The sequence below is a fragment of the Bombina bombina genome, chromosome 6 (genome assembly GCF_027579735.1).
Source record: "Bombina bombina isolate aBomBom1 chromosome 6, aBomBom1.pri, whole genome shotgun sequence".
NCBI lineage: Eukaryota > Metazoa > Chordata > Amphibia > Anura > Bombinatoridae > Bombina > Bombina bombina.
The window spans coordinates 175,079,854-175,098,814 of record NC_069504.1 but is presented as its reverse complement, the minus strand read 5'-3'; positions in this window follow the sequence as shown (position 1 = coordinate 175,098,814).

Sequence of the window (18,961 nt, the reverse complement as noted above, 5' to 3'; positions counted from 1 at the left end):
ACATGAACAAACAGTACATGTTATTAGCTATTCACAGCTAGACTGTGAGCTGGTAGGTTGACTGCAGAGTCTTAGAAATCAGCCTATAAGCCTACCTAAAGCAAATTTGATGATAAAAGTAAATTGGAAAGTTTAAAATTACAGATGAAACTCGAAAAATTAGAATATTGTGCAAAAGTTCATTTATTTCACTAATGCAACCTAAAAGCTGAAACTAATATATGAGATATACTGATTACATGCAAAGCAAGATAGTTCAAGCCGTGATTTGTCATAATTGTGATGATTATAGCTTACAGCTCATGAAAACCCCAAATCCACAATCTCAGAAAATTAGAATATTGTGAAAAGGTCCAATATTCTAGGCTCAAAGTGTCCCACTCTAATCAGCTAATTAAGCCATAACACATGCAAAGGGTTCCTGAGCTTTTAAATGGTCTCTCAGTCTGGTTCAGTAGGAATCACAATCATGGGAAAGACTGCTTACCTGACAGTTGTGCAGAAAACCATCATTGACACCCTCCATAAGGAGGGAAAGCCTCAAAAGGTAATTGCAAAATAAGTTGGATGTTCCCAAAGTGCTGTATCAAAGCACATTAATAGAAAGTTATGTGGAAGGGAAAAGTGTGGAACAAAAAGGTGCACAAGCAGCAGGGATGACTGTTGCCTGGAGAGGATTGTCAGGAAACGGCCATTCAAAAGTGTTGGGAACTTTCACAAGGTGTGGACTGAGGCTGGAGTCAGTGCATCAAGAGCCACCTCACACAGACGGATCCTGGACATGGGCTTCAAATGTCGTATTCCACTTGTCAAGCAACTCCTGAACAACAAACAACGTCAGAAGCGTCTTACCTGGGCTAAAGAAAAACAGACCTGATCTGTTGCTCAGTGGTCCAAAGTTCTCTTTTCTGATGAGAGCAAATTTTGCATCTCATTTTGAAACCAAGGACCCAGAGTATGGAGGAAGAATGGAGAGGCACACACTGCAAGATGTTTGAAGTCCAGTGTGAAGTTTCCACAGTCTGTGTTGATTTGGGGAGCCATGTCATCTGTTGGTGTTGGTCCACTGTGCTTTATTAAGTCTAGGGTCAATGCAGCCGTCTACCAGGAGATTTTGGAGCACTTCATGCTTTCTTCCGCAGACAAGCTCTATGGGAATGCTGACTTCATTTTCCAGCAGGACTTGGCACCTGCCCACCCTGCCAAAAGCACCAAAACCTGGTTCAATGACCGTGGGATTACTGTGCTTGATTGGTCAGAAAACTCGCCTGACCTGAACCCCATAGAGAATCTCTGGGGCATTGCCAAGAGAAAGATGAGAGAAATGAGACCGAACAATGCAGAAGAGCTGAAGTCCGCTATTGAAGCATCCTGGTGTTCCATAACACCTACGTAGTGCTACAGGCTGATAGCTTCCATGCCACGCCGCATTGAGGCAGTAATTGCTGCAAAAGGGGCCCAAACCAAGTACTGAGTACATACAGTATGCATGCTTATACTTTTCAGAGGTCTGATATTGTTCTATGTACAATCCTTGTTTTATTGATTGCATGTAATATTCTAATTTTCTGAGATTGTGGATTTGGGAATTTCATGAGCTCTAAGCCATAATCATCACAATTATGACAAATCACGACTTGAACTATCTTGCTTTGCATGTAATGAGTCTATCTCATATATTAGTTTCACCTTTCAGGTTGCATTAGTGAAATAAATTAACTTTTGCACGATATTCTAATTTTTCGAGTTTCACCTGTACATGCTGTATCTGAATCATGAAAGTTTAATTTGGACTTTACAGTCCTTTTAACTGTTTACAAGTAAGATATATTTCTGCTTGAATTGTCAGTGCCAAAAAAATATTTCTGAGATATATGTCATATTTTATTCATTCAGGAAAAATATGTTTTCAACATATAAGCACACCTAAGACTGTATTATTGGTGCCAGAAAGCATCTTAAGAAAGCCCAAGATGCATCATCCAAAGAAATGAACCAAAGAGCTAGACAGCTGCTTTATATTCAAAGTACTAAAGGTCAATTGGATAACTTGTATCTTCATATTGAAGAGTTCATGCATGAATGTTTGTAAGTCTAGTTTTTCAAATCATTAAAATTCAAGAGATGCTGGTTTTAGTTGAACAAGGCCATGTGAATAAAGCTTAACAGCAATCTGTACAAAAACAATTTTATATATTTACCAAGGCTAGAGAATCCACAGATAAGGCAAAGTTTTAACCCGTGTTGTCCAATTTTGTTAAAAAATTAAAGCAATTTGTCTTACCATAATTTTAATAAACCAATGTTATATGGATTTGTTGAATTAGTAATGTTTAATGGCTGTCTCACAAAGAACAGTTATTCTACAATTATGAAATATTGTATATATAACAAAATGAAATTGTCTTATAGGGACATTCTCTCAAAAACTGAATTATGTATATAAATAGTTTTTTTTAATTACAATTGCATTAACAGAAATGCTTCTAGTAATAGGTAGCTAATGTGCATGTGCACGTGAAGAATATCTAAATATGCTTCATACACCTACACTTTTGCTCAGATAGACGACAATAACTTTGTATGGCAAATACTCAAAGGGTAACAAGGTATGGCCTGAGCGCCTCACCACTAGTGGGGGCTAGGATGTGTTAATCAGTCTGTGATGTAGTATAAATATTGGGTATTTATTAAGAGAAACGGTATATGATAAAAAGTACAAATGGTACACAGTTAAAAACGGTACACAATTAAAAACAATTTTTCACTGTTAAAATCATTCAAATAACACAAGCAAATTAACATGGATCCATGTGCGCAATACAATATTACACATATATCTGATATCAGTAAAGATGGATGTGCAGTAAATAAAGCTCATACATATGAGTCTGAAATATTAATTCCCTTTGAAGCAGTATTAAACCACCTTTGTGGCAAAACAGAGTATAGTATTGAGTCCCTTGCTGGGTCTTCACAGTGATGTTAATCAAGTTTCAAGGAATGTTTTTTTTAATTGTCTTACTGTTCAAAGGTGATCAAGCAAACGGTATGTATAATGTTGTTGTTGTTTGTAATTCCAAAGTAGGTGAAAAAAAAAATAATAAGTGAAATTCCCAATGTAGAAAAATATAATATAAAAAATATAAAAATTAACGTCAAAATAAATCCATGTGTTTTCCTTTAAAAGTTAATGTGAGCTTGCAAAAAAAGGACAAAAAATGCTAAATTACAAAAACTCAAATATTCAAAAATTAAAAATTTCAAAATTTCAAAAAATTCCAAACAATTCAAATGTGCTTGAAAAAAAAAAAAAAATAGAGAGTCAAATTTTTCTGGAGACTGTCCTGCTCCTAGGTGAGTTCTTCTGTGAAAGATAATCAATATAGTGTAGTATGTTCAAGTATAGGTTTGATAATAAGAGTAAGGCTTACCAGATGCTTGCTTGGTCGACGCATTTCGGCCTCTCAAAAGGTCTTTCTCAAGAAATGTTTATTTCATGATTCAGATTGAGAATACAATTTTAAACAACATTCCAATTGACTTATATTATCTAATTTGCATCATTCTTTAGGTATACTTTGCTTAAGAAATAGCAATGCACATGTGTAAGCCAAGGCATCTATGTGCATCCACCAATTATCAGGAGCTATTGAGCATATTTAGAAATGTTTTTCAACTAAGAATAATAGAAAGTTGTTTAAAATTGCATGCTCTATCTAAATCATGACATAAAAACATTTGAGTTTCTTGTCCCTTTAACCCACCCATCTGTTCATAACTCCACCCATCCCTGTATATCTCTGCCCACAAATTTGCTAACCACAAGTCCTTACCCTCAGGAAAGTTGCCACCTAGTAAGGTGGTAACACATACAGTATATATAAAGCAAACTAACAAAAATGTAAGACATTTCTAGAAAAAAGGATATATAGGAAAAATACAACTGTGGACAAGAGCTATAACAAACATTGTTTTAAGCTTAATGTGCAGAGCCATTTCTTTTATCCACTAGGAAAAAAAATTGTGCAAACTAGCAATATAAAGATTATACTGTCAACACCATATCAAAATTAATTCTCTGTGTAGAGTATTAGTAGTTACTATTTTTTTAAAAGGACAGTAAACACCAAAAATGCTATTTTTAAAAAAGATTGATAATCCCTTTATTTATCATTCCCCAGTTTTGCATAACCAACACTGTTATATTCGTATACTTTGTACCTCTATGATAACTTTGTATCTAAGCTTCTGCAGACTGCCCTCTTTTTTCAGATCTTTTGACAGATTTGCTTTTCAGGCATTTAGTGCAGACTACTAAATAACTCCCTGGGAGAGAGCACAATGTTATCTATATGGCTCACATGTACAAACAGTACATGTCATTAGCTATTCACAGCTAGACTGTGAGCTAATAGGTTGACTGCAGAGTCTTAGAAATCAGCCTATAAGCCTACCTAAAGCAAATTTGATGATAAAAGTAAATTGGAAAGTTTAAAAGTCCAAAGTCCTCTTTTCTGATGAGAGCATATTTTGCATTTTATTTGGAAACCAAGGACCCAGAGTATGGAGGAAGAATGGAGAGGCACACACTGCAAGATGCTTGAAGTCCAGTGTGAAGTTTCCACAGTCTGTGTTGATTTGGGGAGCCATGTCATCTGCTGGTGTTGGTCCACTGTGCTTCATTAAGTCCAGGGTCAACGCAGCCATCTACCAGGAGATTTTAGAGCACTTCATGCTTCCTTCCGCAGACGAGCTCTATGGGGATGCTGACTTCATTTTCCAGCAGGACTTGGCACCTGCCCACACTGCCAAACGCACCAAAACCTGGTTCAATGACTGTGGGATTACTGTGCTTGACTGGCCAGCAAACTCACATGAACTGAACCCCATAGAGAATCTATGGGCATTGCCAAGAGAAAGATGAGACATGAGACCGAACAATGCAGAAGAGCTGAAGGCCGCTATTGAAGCATCCTTGTCTTCCATAACACTTCAGCAGTGCCACAGGCTGATAGCTTCCATGCCACGCCGCATTGAGGCAGTAATTGCTGCAAAAGGGGCCCAAACCAAGTACTGAGTACATACAGTATGCATGCTTATACTCTTCAGAGGTCCGATATTGTTCTATGTGCAATCCTTGTTTTATTGATTGCATGTAATATTATAAATTTCTGAGATTGTGGATTGGGGTTTTCATGAGCAATTATGACAAATCACGACTTGAACTATGTTGCTTTGCATGTAATGAGTCTCTCATATATTAGTTTCACCTTTTAGGTTGCATTAGTGAAATAAATGAACTTTTGCATGATATTCTATTTTTTTGAGTTTTACCTGTACATGCTGTATCTGAGCCATGAAAGTTTAATTTGGACTTTACTGTCCTTTTAACTGTTTACAAGTAAGATACATTTCTGCTTGAATTGTCAGTGCCAAAAAAATATTTCTGAGATATGTCATATTTTATTCATTCAGGCAAAATATGTTATCATTTTCTCAACATATAAGCACACCTAAGAATGTATTAGTGGTGCCAGAAAGCATCTTAAGAAAGCCCAAGATGCATCATCCAAAGAAATGAACCAAAGAGCTTAGACAGCTGTTTTATATTCAAAGGTCTAAAGGTCAATTGGATAACTTGTATCTTCATATTGAAGAGTTCATGCATGAATGTTTGTACGTCTAGTTTTTCAAATCATTAAAATTCAAGAGATGCTGGTTTTAGTTGAACAGGGCCATGTGAATAAAGCTTAACAGCAATCTGTACAAAAACAATTTTATATATTTGCCAAGGCTAGAGAATACACAGATGAGTTTTATCCTGTGTTGTCCAATTTTGTTAAAAAAAAATTAAAGCAATTTTTCTTACCATAATTTTAATAAACCAATGTTATAAGGATTTGTTGAATTAGTAATGTTTAATGGCTGTCTCACAAAGAACAGTTATTCTACAATTTGGAAATATTGTATATATAAATAATGAAATTGTCTTATAGGGACATTCTCTCAAAAACTGATATGTATATAAATAATTTTTTTAATTACAATTGCATTAACAGAAATGCTTCTAGTAAAAGCTAGGTAATGTGCATGTGCACTTGAAGAATATATAAATATGCTTCATACATCTATACTTCTGCTCAGAAAGTCAACAATAACTTTTTATATTGGATCCATGTGCACAATAGCAATATTACACATATATCTGATATCAGTAAATATTGATGTGCAGTAAATAAAGCTCATACATATGTGTCTGAAATATTAATTCCCTTTGGAGCAGTATTAAACCACCTTTGTGGCTAACAGAGTGTAGTATTGAGCCCCTTGCTGGGTCTTCACAGTGATGTTAATCAAGTTTCAAGGAATGTTTTGGTTAATTTTCTTACTGATCAAAGGTGATCAATAAACGGTATGTATAATGTTGTTGTTGTGTCAGGTTAGGTAAAGTCCGGAATCAAACCCAAATGCTAGAGTGAACTTAAATAACACACTAGTACACTGAGTATAAGCCAGTATGTGACCCCACAACAACTTCTATAAAACAAGGTACTTACACAGATAGTAAGAGAATCATTGAGGTTCAGGTAGGGGTACCAGGTATCTTGATGGTGGGTAGAGTGGGGTCAGGCAAAGGCGTAGTCAGTTCAGCAGAAATCGGCAACAGGTGATCAGGCAGTTTGGGATTAAGCAAAAGAAGAATCCGTGAAGCAGAGTTTGGCAACTTATATTAGGCAGTTCAGGGTTAACCAATAGCTTAGTCAGAGTAGCAGAGTTAGGCAACTTGTAATCAGGCAGTTCAGGGTTAAGCAATAGCGAAGTCAGTGAAGCAGAGATTGGCAACTTGTAATCAGGCAGTTCAGGGTTAAGCAATAACGTAGTCAGTGAAGCAGAGTTTGGCAACTTGTAATCAGGCAGTTCAGGGTTAAGCAATAGCGTAGTCAGTGAAGCAGAGATTGGCAATTTGTAATAGGCAAGTGGTGATACGTGTGTTTGAAAAAATAAGTCTCTAAAGATCAAAATGTGAGGACAACTGCAGAGCTAATGCTGCAAACAAATTAGAGAGTCAAATTTTTCTGGAGACTGTCCTGCTCCTAGGTGAGTTCTTCTGTGAAAGATAATCAATATAGTGTAATATGTTCAAGTACAGGTTTAATAATAAGGGTAAGGCTTACCAGATGCTTGGTCGACGCGTTTCAGCCTCTCAAAAAAATGCCTTTCTCAAGACTGAGTCTTGATAAAGGCCTTTTGAGAGGCAGAAACGCATCGACCAAGTCTTGAGAGAGGTCTTTTGAGAGGCCAAAACACGTCAACCAAGCATCTGGTAAGCCTTACTCTTATTATCAAACCTGTACATGAACATACTATGCTATATTTATTATCTTTCACAGAAGAACTCACCTAGGAGCAGGACAGTCTCCAGAAAAATTTGACTCTCTATTTTTGTTTGCAGCATAAGCTTTGCAGTTGTCCTCACATTTGGATCGTAAGATACTTATTTTTTCAAACACACTTATCACCACTTAGATTTTTCATGCACATTTGAATTTTTGGGAATTTTTTGACATTTAGAATTTTTGAATATTTGAATTTTTGTAATTTAGCATTTGTTGTCCTTTTTTTGCAAGTTCACTTTCACTTTTAAAGCAATACACACAGATTTATTTTGACTTTTATTTTTATATTTTTTTATATTATATTTTTTCTACATTGGGAATTTCACTTATCTTTATTTTTTTCTACATTGGAAGTTTCACCTACTTTGGGATTACAAACAACAACAACATTATACATACCGTTTGCTTGATCACCTTTGATCAGTAAGACAATTAAACAAAACATTCCTTGAAACTTGATTAACATCACTGTGAAGACCAAGCAAGGGACTCAATACTACACTATGTTAACCACAAAGGTGGTTTAATACTGCTTCAAAGGGAATTAATATTTCAGACTCATATGTATGAGCTTTATTTACTGCACATCCATCTTTACTGATATCAGATATATGTGTAATATTGCTATTGCGCACATGGATCCATGTTAATTTGCTTGTAAAAAAAAATACTATACCCCCCGACATTAAAACCCACCACCCACACACCCAACCCTACTCTAAAACCCACCCAATCCCCCCTTAAAAAAACCTAACACTACTCCCTTGAAGATCACCCTACCTTGAGACGTCTTCACCCAGCCGGGCACAAGTGGATCTCCAGAGGGTCTGAAGTCTGAAGTTCAATCCGATTGGCTGATCCAATCAGCCAATAGGATTCAGCTTGCATTCTAAGGGGGGATTGGGTGGGTTTTAGAGTAGGGTTGGGTATGTGGGTGGTGGGTTTTAATGTTGGGGGGTATTGTATTTTTTTTTACAGGTGAAAGAGCTGATTACTTTGGGGCAATGCCCCGCAAAAGGCTCTTTTAAGGGCTATTTGTAATTTAGTATAGGGTAGGGAATTTTATTATTTTGGCGGGCTATTTTATTTTATTAGGGGGATTAGATTATGTGTAATTAGTTTTAAAAAATTAGTTTAAAATTCTTGTAATTCTTTTTTTATTTTCTGTAATTTAGTGTTTTTTTTCTTCATAATTTAGTTTATTTAATAGTAATTAATTGTAGGTAGTTTAGGTAATTAGTTTAATTATCGTGTAGTGTTAGGTGTAATTGTAACTTAGGTTAGGGTTTATTTTACAAGTACTTTTGTACTTATTTTAGCTAGGTAGTTATTAAATAGTTAATAACTATTTAATAACTATTGTACCTAGTTAAAATAAATACAAAGTTGCCTGTAAAATAAAAAGAAACCCTAAGATGGCTACAATGTAATTATTAATTATATTGTAGATATCTTAGGGCTTATTTTATAGGTAAGTATTTAGTTTTAAATAGGATTATTTTATTTAATTGTAGTAATTTCATTTTATTTAAATTATATTTGTTAGGGGGGGGTTAGAGTTAGATTTAGGGGTTAATAAATTTAATATAGTAGCGGCAACGTTGGGGGCGGCAGATTAGGGGTTAATAAATATAGGTAGGTGTCGGCGATGTTAGGGACGGCAGATTAGGGGTTAATACAATTTAACTAGTGTTTGCAAGGTGGGAGTGCGGCGGTTTAGGGGTTAATACATTTATTAAAGTGGCAGCGATGTCTGGTCGGCAGATTAGGGGTTAAATAATTTTCTTATAGTGTTTGCGATGTGGGGGGGCTCGGTTTAGGGGTTAATAGGTAGTTTATTCATGTTAGTGTACTTTGTAGTACTTTAGTTAAGAGCTTTATGTTCCGGCGTTAGTCCATAAAACTCTTAACTACTGACTTTTAAATGCGGTAGGAGTCTGGACAGGAGAATGTCTACCGCTCACTTTTTCAGGCGATCGTAATACTGGCGTTAGGAAAATCCCATTAAAAAGATAGGATACGCAAGTGACGTAAGGGGATTTGCGGTATGCTAAAATCGCAGAAAAAAGTGAGCGGTAGACCCTCTCCTGCCTGACTCGTAATACCAGCGGGCATTAAAAAGCAGCGTTGGGACCCCTCAACACTGCTTTTTAAGGCTAATGCAAGACTCGTAATCTAGCCGAATGTTTTTAATAAAATACACTACACTGTATTTTGGAAGCATTTGGGGCGTATTTATAAAATTAACCAGAGATCTGATCTCTGGTTAATTTTATAAGCACTAATTGCTACCACTACCTTGCGGTAGCAATAACCAGCCACTTGTAATGACTGGTTATTTATTGCACTCCCACAAACGGGCAAATTAGCCCATGTGCAGGAGAGCAATAACTTAGGACTCCACTTGTAATCTAGCCCAATGAGGTGTAAACTCAATGTGATCGGATGAAATGTGAATAATCAATTGCAATTTGTTAAACATCATACATAAATAACATAGGCACTACTAATATTTATATATATATTGTATAGTCATCTTAACTGTGGTCCTCTAGTGAAACAAATTTGATCTCATCTCACCTCTATAAAATCCCAAACTCCCAAATAAAATTAATAACCTAACAGTGATCATCATTCTGTTTCTTGGACACACCATAGCATCAACACTTACCAAGACTAAACTCACTGCATGATTCCTAACTAGGGTGATCACAGCTTTATACATCTACAGTGGGGCAAAAAAGTATTTAGTCAGCCACCAATTGTGCAAGTTCTCCCACTTAAGAAGATGAGAGAGGCCTGTAATTTTCATCATAGGTATACCTCAACTATGAGAGACAAAATGTTGAAACAAATCCAGACAATCACATTGTCTGATTTGGAAAGAATTTATTTGCATATTATTGTGGAAAATAAGTATTTGGTCACCTACAAACAAGCAAGATTTCTGGCTCTCACAGACCTGTATCTTCTTCTTTAAGAGGCTCCTCTGTCCTCCACTCATTACCTGTATCAATGGCACCTGTTTGAACTTGTTAACAGTATAAAAGACACCTGTCCACAACCTCAAACAGTCACACTCCAAACTCCACTATGGTGAAGACCAAAGAGCAGTCGAAGGACACCAGAAACAAAATTGTAGACCCGCACCAGGCTGGGAAGACTGAATCTACAATAGGCAAGCAGCTTGGTGTGAAGAAATCAATTGTGGGAGCAATAATTAGAAAATGGAAAACATACAAGACCACTGATAATCTCCCTCGATCTGGGGCTCAACGCAAGATCTCACCCCGTGGGGTCAAAATGATCACAAGTTCGGTGAGAAAACATCCCAGAACCACACGGGGGGACCTAGTGAATGACCTGCAGAGAGCTGGGACCAACGTAACAAAGGCTACCATCAGTAACACACTACGCCACCAGGGACTCAGATCCTGCAGTGCCAGACGTGTCCCCCTGCTTAAGCAAGTACATGTCTGGGCCCGTCTGAAGTATGCTAGAGAGCATTTGGATGATCTAGAAGCAGATTGGGAGAATGTCATATGGTCAGATAAAACCAAAGTAGAACTGTTTGGTAGAAACAAAACTCATCGTGTTTGGAGGAGAGAGAATGCTGAGTTGCAACCAAAGAACAACATACCTACTGTGAAGCATGGGGGTGGCAACATCATGCTTTGGGGCTGTTTCTCTGCAAAGGGAACAGGACGACAGATCCATGTACATGAAAGAATGAATGGGGCCATGTATTGTGAAATTTTGAGTGCAAACCTCCTTCCATCAGCAAGGGCATTGAAGATGAAACGTGGCTGGGTCTTTCAGCATGACAATGATCCCAAACACACTGCCTGGGCAATGAAGGAGTGGCTTTGTAAGAAGCATTTCAAGATCCTGGAGTGGCTTAGCCAGTCTCCAGATCTCAACCCCATAGAAAACCTTTGGAGGGAGTTGAAAGTCCGTGTTGTCCAGCAACAGCCCCAAAACATCACTGCTCTAGACGAGATCTGCATGCAGGAATGGGCCAACATACCAGCAACAGTGTTTGACAACCTTGTGAAAACTTACAGAAAACGTTTGACCTCTGTCATTGCCAACATAAGATATATAACAAAGTATTGAGATGAACTTTTGATGTTGACCAAATACTTATTTTCCACAATAATATGCAAATAAATTCTTTCAAAATCAGACAATGTGATTGTCTGGATTTGTTTCCACATTTTGTCTCTCATAGTTGAGGTATACCTATGATGAAATTTATAGGCCTCTCTCATCTTCTTAAGGGGGAGAACTTGCACAATTGGTGGATGACTAAATACTTTTTTGCCCCACTGTAACTAGGTCCTCCGCCTGCTAATACTTATAATCATAAGCTGCCCTCAGCCACTCTAACTGTGACTTCACAATTCTAACCATAGTCATATAACTTTATCTTTACTGGGATCTCATAATATTACAAACCTTAACCGCAGGGCATCCATTAATATTAACTGTAACCTTTACAATGCCAAATGCGTTAGCCATCTTTGCATTTGATACAAGTGACTTTTTTACACTCACAATCGGCTAGATTTAGAGTTCTGCATTAGGGTTAAAAAGCAGCGTTAAGGGGTCCTAACGCTGCTTTTTAACGCCCGCTGGTATTTAGAGTCAGGCAGGAAAGGGTCTACTGCTCACTTTCTTTCCGCAACTCGAGGCTACCGCAAATCCCCTTACGTCAATTGCGTATCCTATCTTTTCTATGGAATTTGCCTAACGCTGGTATTACGAGTCTTGGAAGAAGTGAGCGGTAGAGCCTCTACCGACAAGACTCCAACCGCAAAAAAAAGTCAGTAGTTAAGAGTTTTATGGGCTAACGCCAGAACATAAAGCTCTTAACTACAGTGCTATAAAGTACACTAACACCCATAAACTACCTATGAACCCCTAAACTGAGGCCCCTCCACATCGCAAACCCTATAATAATTTTTTTAACCCCTAATCTGCCGCTCCTGACACTGCCACGACCTACATTATAGCTATGAACCCCTAATCTGCTGTCCCTAACATCGGCAACACCTATATTATATTTATTACCCCCTAATCTGCCCCCCCAACATCGCCGCCACCTACCTACACTTATTAACCCCTAATCTGCTGACCGGACATCGCTGCCACTATAATAAATGTATTAACCCCTAAACTGCCGCCTCGCAAGCACTATAATAAATTGTTTTAACCCCTAATCTGCCCTCCCTAACATCACCGCCACCTACCTACAATTATTAACCCCTAATCTCCCGCCCCCAACGTCGCCGCTACTATAATAAAGTTATTAACCCCTAAACCTAAGTCTAACCCTAACCCTAACACCCCCCTAACTTAAATATAATTTAAATAAAACTAACTAAAATTACTATCATTAAATTAATTATTCCTATTTAAAACTAAATGCTTACCTATAAAATAAACCCTATTATAGCTACAATATAACTAATAGTTACATTGTAGCTATTTTAGGATTTATATTTATTTTACAGGCAACTTTGTATTTATTTTAACTAGGTACAATAGCTATTAAATAGTTATTAACTATTTAATAGCTACCTAGTTAAAATAATTACAAAATTACCTGTAAAATAAATCCTAACCTAAGTTACAAATACACCTAACACTACACTATCAATAAATTAATTAAATAAATGACCTACAATTAGCTAAACTAAAATACAATTAAATAAACTAAACTATAATACAAAAAAAAACACTACATTACAGAAAATAAAAAAAAAATACAAGAAGTTTAAACTAATCTAAGCCCCCTAATAAAATAAAAAATCACCCCAAAATAATAAGCTTTTACCAGCCCTTAAAAGGGCTTTTTGTGGGGCATTGCCCCAAAGTAATCAGCTCTTTTACCTGTAAAAAAATACAATACCCCCCAACATTTCAAAAAACCTAACACTAACCCCCTGAAGATCTCCCTACCTTGAGTCGTCTTCACTCAGCCGAGCCGAATTCTTCATCCAAGCGGGGCAGAAGAGGTCCTCCATCCGGTTGAAGTCTTCATCCAAGCGGGGCAGAAGAGGTCCTCCATCCGGTTGAAGTCTTCATCCAAGCGGGGCAGAAGAGGTCTTCCATCCGATTGAAGTGTTCATCCAAGCGGCATCTTCTATCTTCATCCATCCGGAGTGGAGTGGCAGCATCCTGAAGACCTCCGACGTGGAACATAGATCCTGGCCGATGATTTCACGAAGAATGACGGTTCCTTTAAATGATGTCATCCAAGATGGCGTCCCTCGAATTCTGATTGGCTGATAGGATTCTATCAGCCAATCGGAATTAAGGTAGGGAAATCTGATTGGCTGATTCAATCAGCCAATTAGATAGAACGTGAGGAAAGAGCAAATGAGTCTCTAAGGAACTGCGCAAATGATTACAGCAAGTGGAATGATGGTGGATTCAGCAGAATCGACAACGGACCAGGCAGCTCTCTTAGTAGTGTAGAAAGGATATCGGGAACCTGTGGAAGACAGATAGAAGAGGCGCCTCATGGGACAAGTATCGTCTGGACCAACAGAGAAATGGCAAACAGAACAAGCAGGGCCCCCCCCACAGAGTGCTACTCACAGGAGCGACGGTACAAACATGTACCCAAACATGCAGGACGGAACCAAAAGTCGCCCGTCAGACAAGTGTGAGCTCGATACGCTGGAAGCAGACGTCACTCGGCAGACAGCGTCAGGATGGGCCCAACAGAGGAGCCAATGGGATTGATGGATACTCGGCAATCGGGACCTCCAAGAGATCGTCAGGAACAGATACAAAGTTGCAACAACAACAATAGACAATGAAGTCAGGCAAGTGTGTAATACTCAAGAATATATTTATTGAGTATATACAGATAAAAACATGCATCCAGCAACGCGTTTCTCAACATATAGTTGTTTCATCAGGCTGATAATAATACACGGGTTCACCTGCTCTATTTAAAACACACCTGAGCCAATCACAAAGCTCCAGCTGCCGGCACACCTCCATGACAAAACAAGAAAAGTGATACGATGTTACTCGTAATGGGAGGTGTCCAAGAAGCCAGAGCTATGGATGGACTATAAAACTAAATGACATACTAATAGATTAAAAATACATTAGTTACATTCATAATAACAATAGTAAATCTAACAGTTATTAAAACACTTACATAAAACACATGTAATAGGAAATTCCTAGAGTTAAGCGAGTCATGTTAAAATAGATATAAAATATAAAAATTAAAAACATTTGAAGACTCAATAATACAACTGATACTATGATAGAGTAAATTGGGACAGAATATCAATACACTAAGATGTCGATAAATTATTTCCGAACAGCCACTAGCAAGGTAAGAGATAAGAAACCTGAATAGCACTATTCAATTAAAAACACGAAAAATGGGGTACCAATTTGGCATATCGGTAGTCCTATCCCCAAAGGTGAATATAGGGCTAGATGATATGTTATATATACAAGAAGGTAAACAGTAAACCTAAAAGGGGCAGCGTATTCGAGACCAGAGCAAGGGATAGGAGATAAGGACTAATAGGGCCAATTAAAAAAGGAGGGGAAAGCAAAGTGACATCAGTAGCCAAATGAGGTCTCAGAATCCTAGTGACTACCCACTAATATTAATATTGAAAAGAATGAGTATGGGCAGAACAGGAGAGATAAATGATAATAGTAAAAAAAAAAAGGATGGTAATGGAACAGATTTGCTAAATGTCGCAAATCATACTATAATACTGAATATTAAAATGAAAATAAAAAATTAAAAACAAATATTTGTAGATTGAAAGTTTTGACCAGAGTAGCTATGGTAATTGGACAACGATTAGTGGAAGGCTGCTAGGTCGATACACAAATTGAGCCCATCTGGATGCATGCATTTTAGAACATGGATCCAATATGTTTCTCTTTGTCTTAATCTAAAATACCTATTATATATATAAGATTTAGGTACATGTTCTATGGGAGTCATGGAGAAGCAATTAGTATCACCATAATGTATGGTATTACAATGTCTGGAGACACTATGGTTCTTATAATTCTTCCTCATATTGCGTTTATGTTCCGACCACCTTGTGCTGAAACGCCTACAGGTACGTCCCACATATTGAATGCCACACAAACAGGTGAGTAGATATATCACATAAGTTGATGCACAAGAAATATGACCAATGATGGAATATGATCTATTAGTGACGTTAGATCGAAAAGTTTTTAGTCTGGTGTCAATCAAATGACACATCTTACATCTACTGGCTCTACGCCTAAATGAGCCAAAAGGTGGTACATTAGGCTTGGGTGTTATAGGAACCGGTTGTCTCTTATGTTTAACTATCTTACTGGGTGCCAACAGAGTCTTTAGTGTGGGAGCTCTCCTGTAGACAACCTTTGGTTTAGTCCCTATCAGCTTGCCCAGAATGGGATCCTTAGTCAGGATATCCCAATGTTTGACCAGAACATTTCTAATCAATTCATGGTTAGAATTGTATTGCGTTATAAAGAGAGGATTTCCATTTGTATTGTTAATTTCTTGTCCCGAGTGTTTGGGTGAATTGATAAAATGCCTATTCCTATCGTCTAATCTGGCTCTTCTGTATCCTTTTTCAATGATACTAGGTGGATAGTTCTTTTCCAAAAAACGCTCCTTCAAGGTGTGACTTTGAACAGCATAATCAATTAATGTGCTGCAATTACGGCGAATGCGTTTAAACTGACCATATGGTACGTTTTGCTTCCAGGCATGAAAGTGACAGCTCTTAAAATCCAAATAGCTGTTACAATCAACAGTCTTGAAGTAGGTTGTGCTGCTCACCTTACCTTCGTTAAACCTTAAATTAAGGTCCAGATATACAATTGATTTATTATTTATTGAACTAGTGAAAGTCAGGCCTCTATCGTTAGAATTCAAGTGTTCTACAAAAGAGGTGGCTGATAACTCATCACCCCTCCAGATGAATATCAGATCGTCAATGTATCTGCCATAGAATACCAGGTTCGCCCCAAAGTGTGAGTCATATATATATTTATTTTCAAAATGACCCATGAACAAATTCGCATAACTCAGGGCGAACCTGGTACCCATGGCAGTACCTTTGGTTTGGAGAAAAAATTCATCCTGGAACACAAAATAGATGTGCTCCAGGATGAAAGAAATTAACTGTAGCAAGAACTCTTTTTGGTTACTAGATAGATAGAAATCTTGGTCTAGAAATTCCGACACTGCCTCCAAACCCAAAACGTGTGCAATATTCGAATATAGCGCCTGAACATCACAGGTAATCCAAAGCATATCAGATGTAATATTGTGTTGCTCTAATTTCTTCAGAAGATCTGTGGAGTCTCGAATATAAGATTCGAGACCCAAGACATATTTCTGCAGAAAATGATCAACGTATGAGGATACGTGGTCGGTCAGACTGCCTATCCCAGCTATAATTGGTCGACCTGGTGGGCATAACAAATTTTTGTGTATCTTTGGCAGATGGTAATAAAATGCCAAATTAGGCTCATCAGGCACAAAAAATTACTCTCTTTTTTTAAGCAGTATACCTTCTTTCAGAGCAGATTCAACAATATTTTTAAGAAGGGCTTTATAGCTCAAAGACGGATCAGAGTCCAATTTTGTATAGTAATTAACATCATACAAAATTTTCCTGGCCTCCGTTAAATAGTCACCTAGATCTTGAAGAACGACCCCTCCGCCTTTGTCGGCTTGTCTTATGACAATGGATTTGTTATTTTTAAGGCTTTCCAAAGCTTTTTTCTCATTAGGAAAAAGGTTGTTTTGTCCATGAATTTTTTTAGATAATTTATCAAAATCATCACTGACAAGTTGCCTGAAAATTTCAATGTGAGCATTATTCTTCAACTGAGGCACAAAGTTGGATTTGTTTTTAAAATTGGTATGTATATATCCCTCACACAATTGGTCAATAAAAGTGTCAGGCTCAAAAACAGGAACCGTTTATTGACTGAGTCTGGCCCCCATAGAGTCTGTCAAAATTGGCCTCAGTGTATTATTCTTAAGTGTCTTTTCAGCAAAATATTTTTGCAATGACATTTTTTGGGTAAATCGGTTCAAATCCACAAAAAGTGAGAACACATTATGCTTGTTTGTAGGACTGAAAGAAAGGCCTTTGCCCAGTACCCGAATTTCATCGTTATGTTGCAAGAAATCATCATCAGACCCAAGGTAATTTTGCTTACCATCATACCTCCTCCAATAATGGCCATAGATATCTGAAAGAAAACTCGTTTAGAGATCAGGGCCCCTCATATAATAGGAGGACTACTGCGAGTAACTTTGAGACTACACCAATTAGACCGGCAATTAATGCTGGTGTAAATTCATACCCCGACCACAATCCAGGCCTCGGTAGGAATTCGAGCCCCCATCACTCTAATGATAGTCATGTCATTACTTCTGATACCGACTCTCCCAATCATTTTTTAGGGTCAGGTCACAGACAATCGTCATGGAAGCAGAAGATGATTGCCAGTTATCTAGAGCCGGTGATTTCCCTGACTGCACCCTCAAAAGGGAAAAGACCCCATGGAAACGAGGGTGCAGAGGACAGAGCACAGCCCGCAAAAAGGCAAGATTACAGACCCTGAGTAAGGGTATCTTTAATCTATCATCCCATGTTTTATCTAACGATGAAATTCAGGTACTGGGCAAAGGCCTTTCTTTCAGTCCTACAAACAAGCATAATGTGTTCTCACTTTTTGTGGATTTGAACCGGTTTACCCAAAAATTGTCATTGCAAAAATATTTTGCTGAAAAGACACTTAAGAATAATACACTGAGGCCAATCTTGACAGACTCTATGGGGGCCAGACTCAGTCAATAAACGGTTCCTGTTTTTGAGCCTGACACTTTTATTGACCAATTGTGTGAGGGGTATATACATACCAATTTTAAAAACAAATCCAACTTTGTGCCTCAGTTGAAGAATAATGCTCACATTGAAATTTTCAGGCAACTTGTCAGTGATGATTTTGATAAATTATCTAAAAAAAATCATGGACAAAACAACCTTTTTCCTAAAGAGAAAAAAGCTTTGGAAAGCCTTAAAAATAACAAATCCATTGTCATAACACAAGCCGACAAAGGCGGAGGGGTCGTTCTTCAAGATCTAGGTGACTATTTAACGGAGGCCAGGAAAATTTTGTATGATGTTAATTACTATACGAAATTGGACTCTGATCCGTCTTTGAGCTATAAAGCCCTTCTTAAAAATATTGTTGAATCTGCTCTGAAAGAAGGTATACTGCTTAAAAAAGAGAGGGATTTTTTTGTGCCTGATGAGCCTAATTTGGCATTTTATTACCATCTGCCAAAGATACACAAAAATTCGTTATGCCCACCAGGTCGACCAATTATAGCTGGGATAGGCAGTCTGATCGACAACGTATCCTCATAAGTTGATCATTTTCTGCAGATATATGTCTTGGGTCTCGAATCTTATATTCGAGACTCCACAGATCTTCTGAAGAAATTAGAGCAACACAATATTACATCTGATATGCTTTGGATT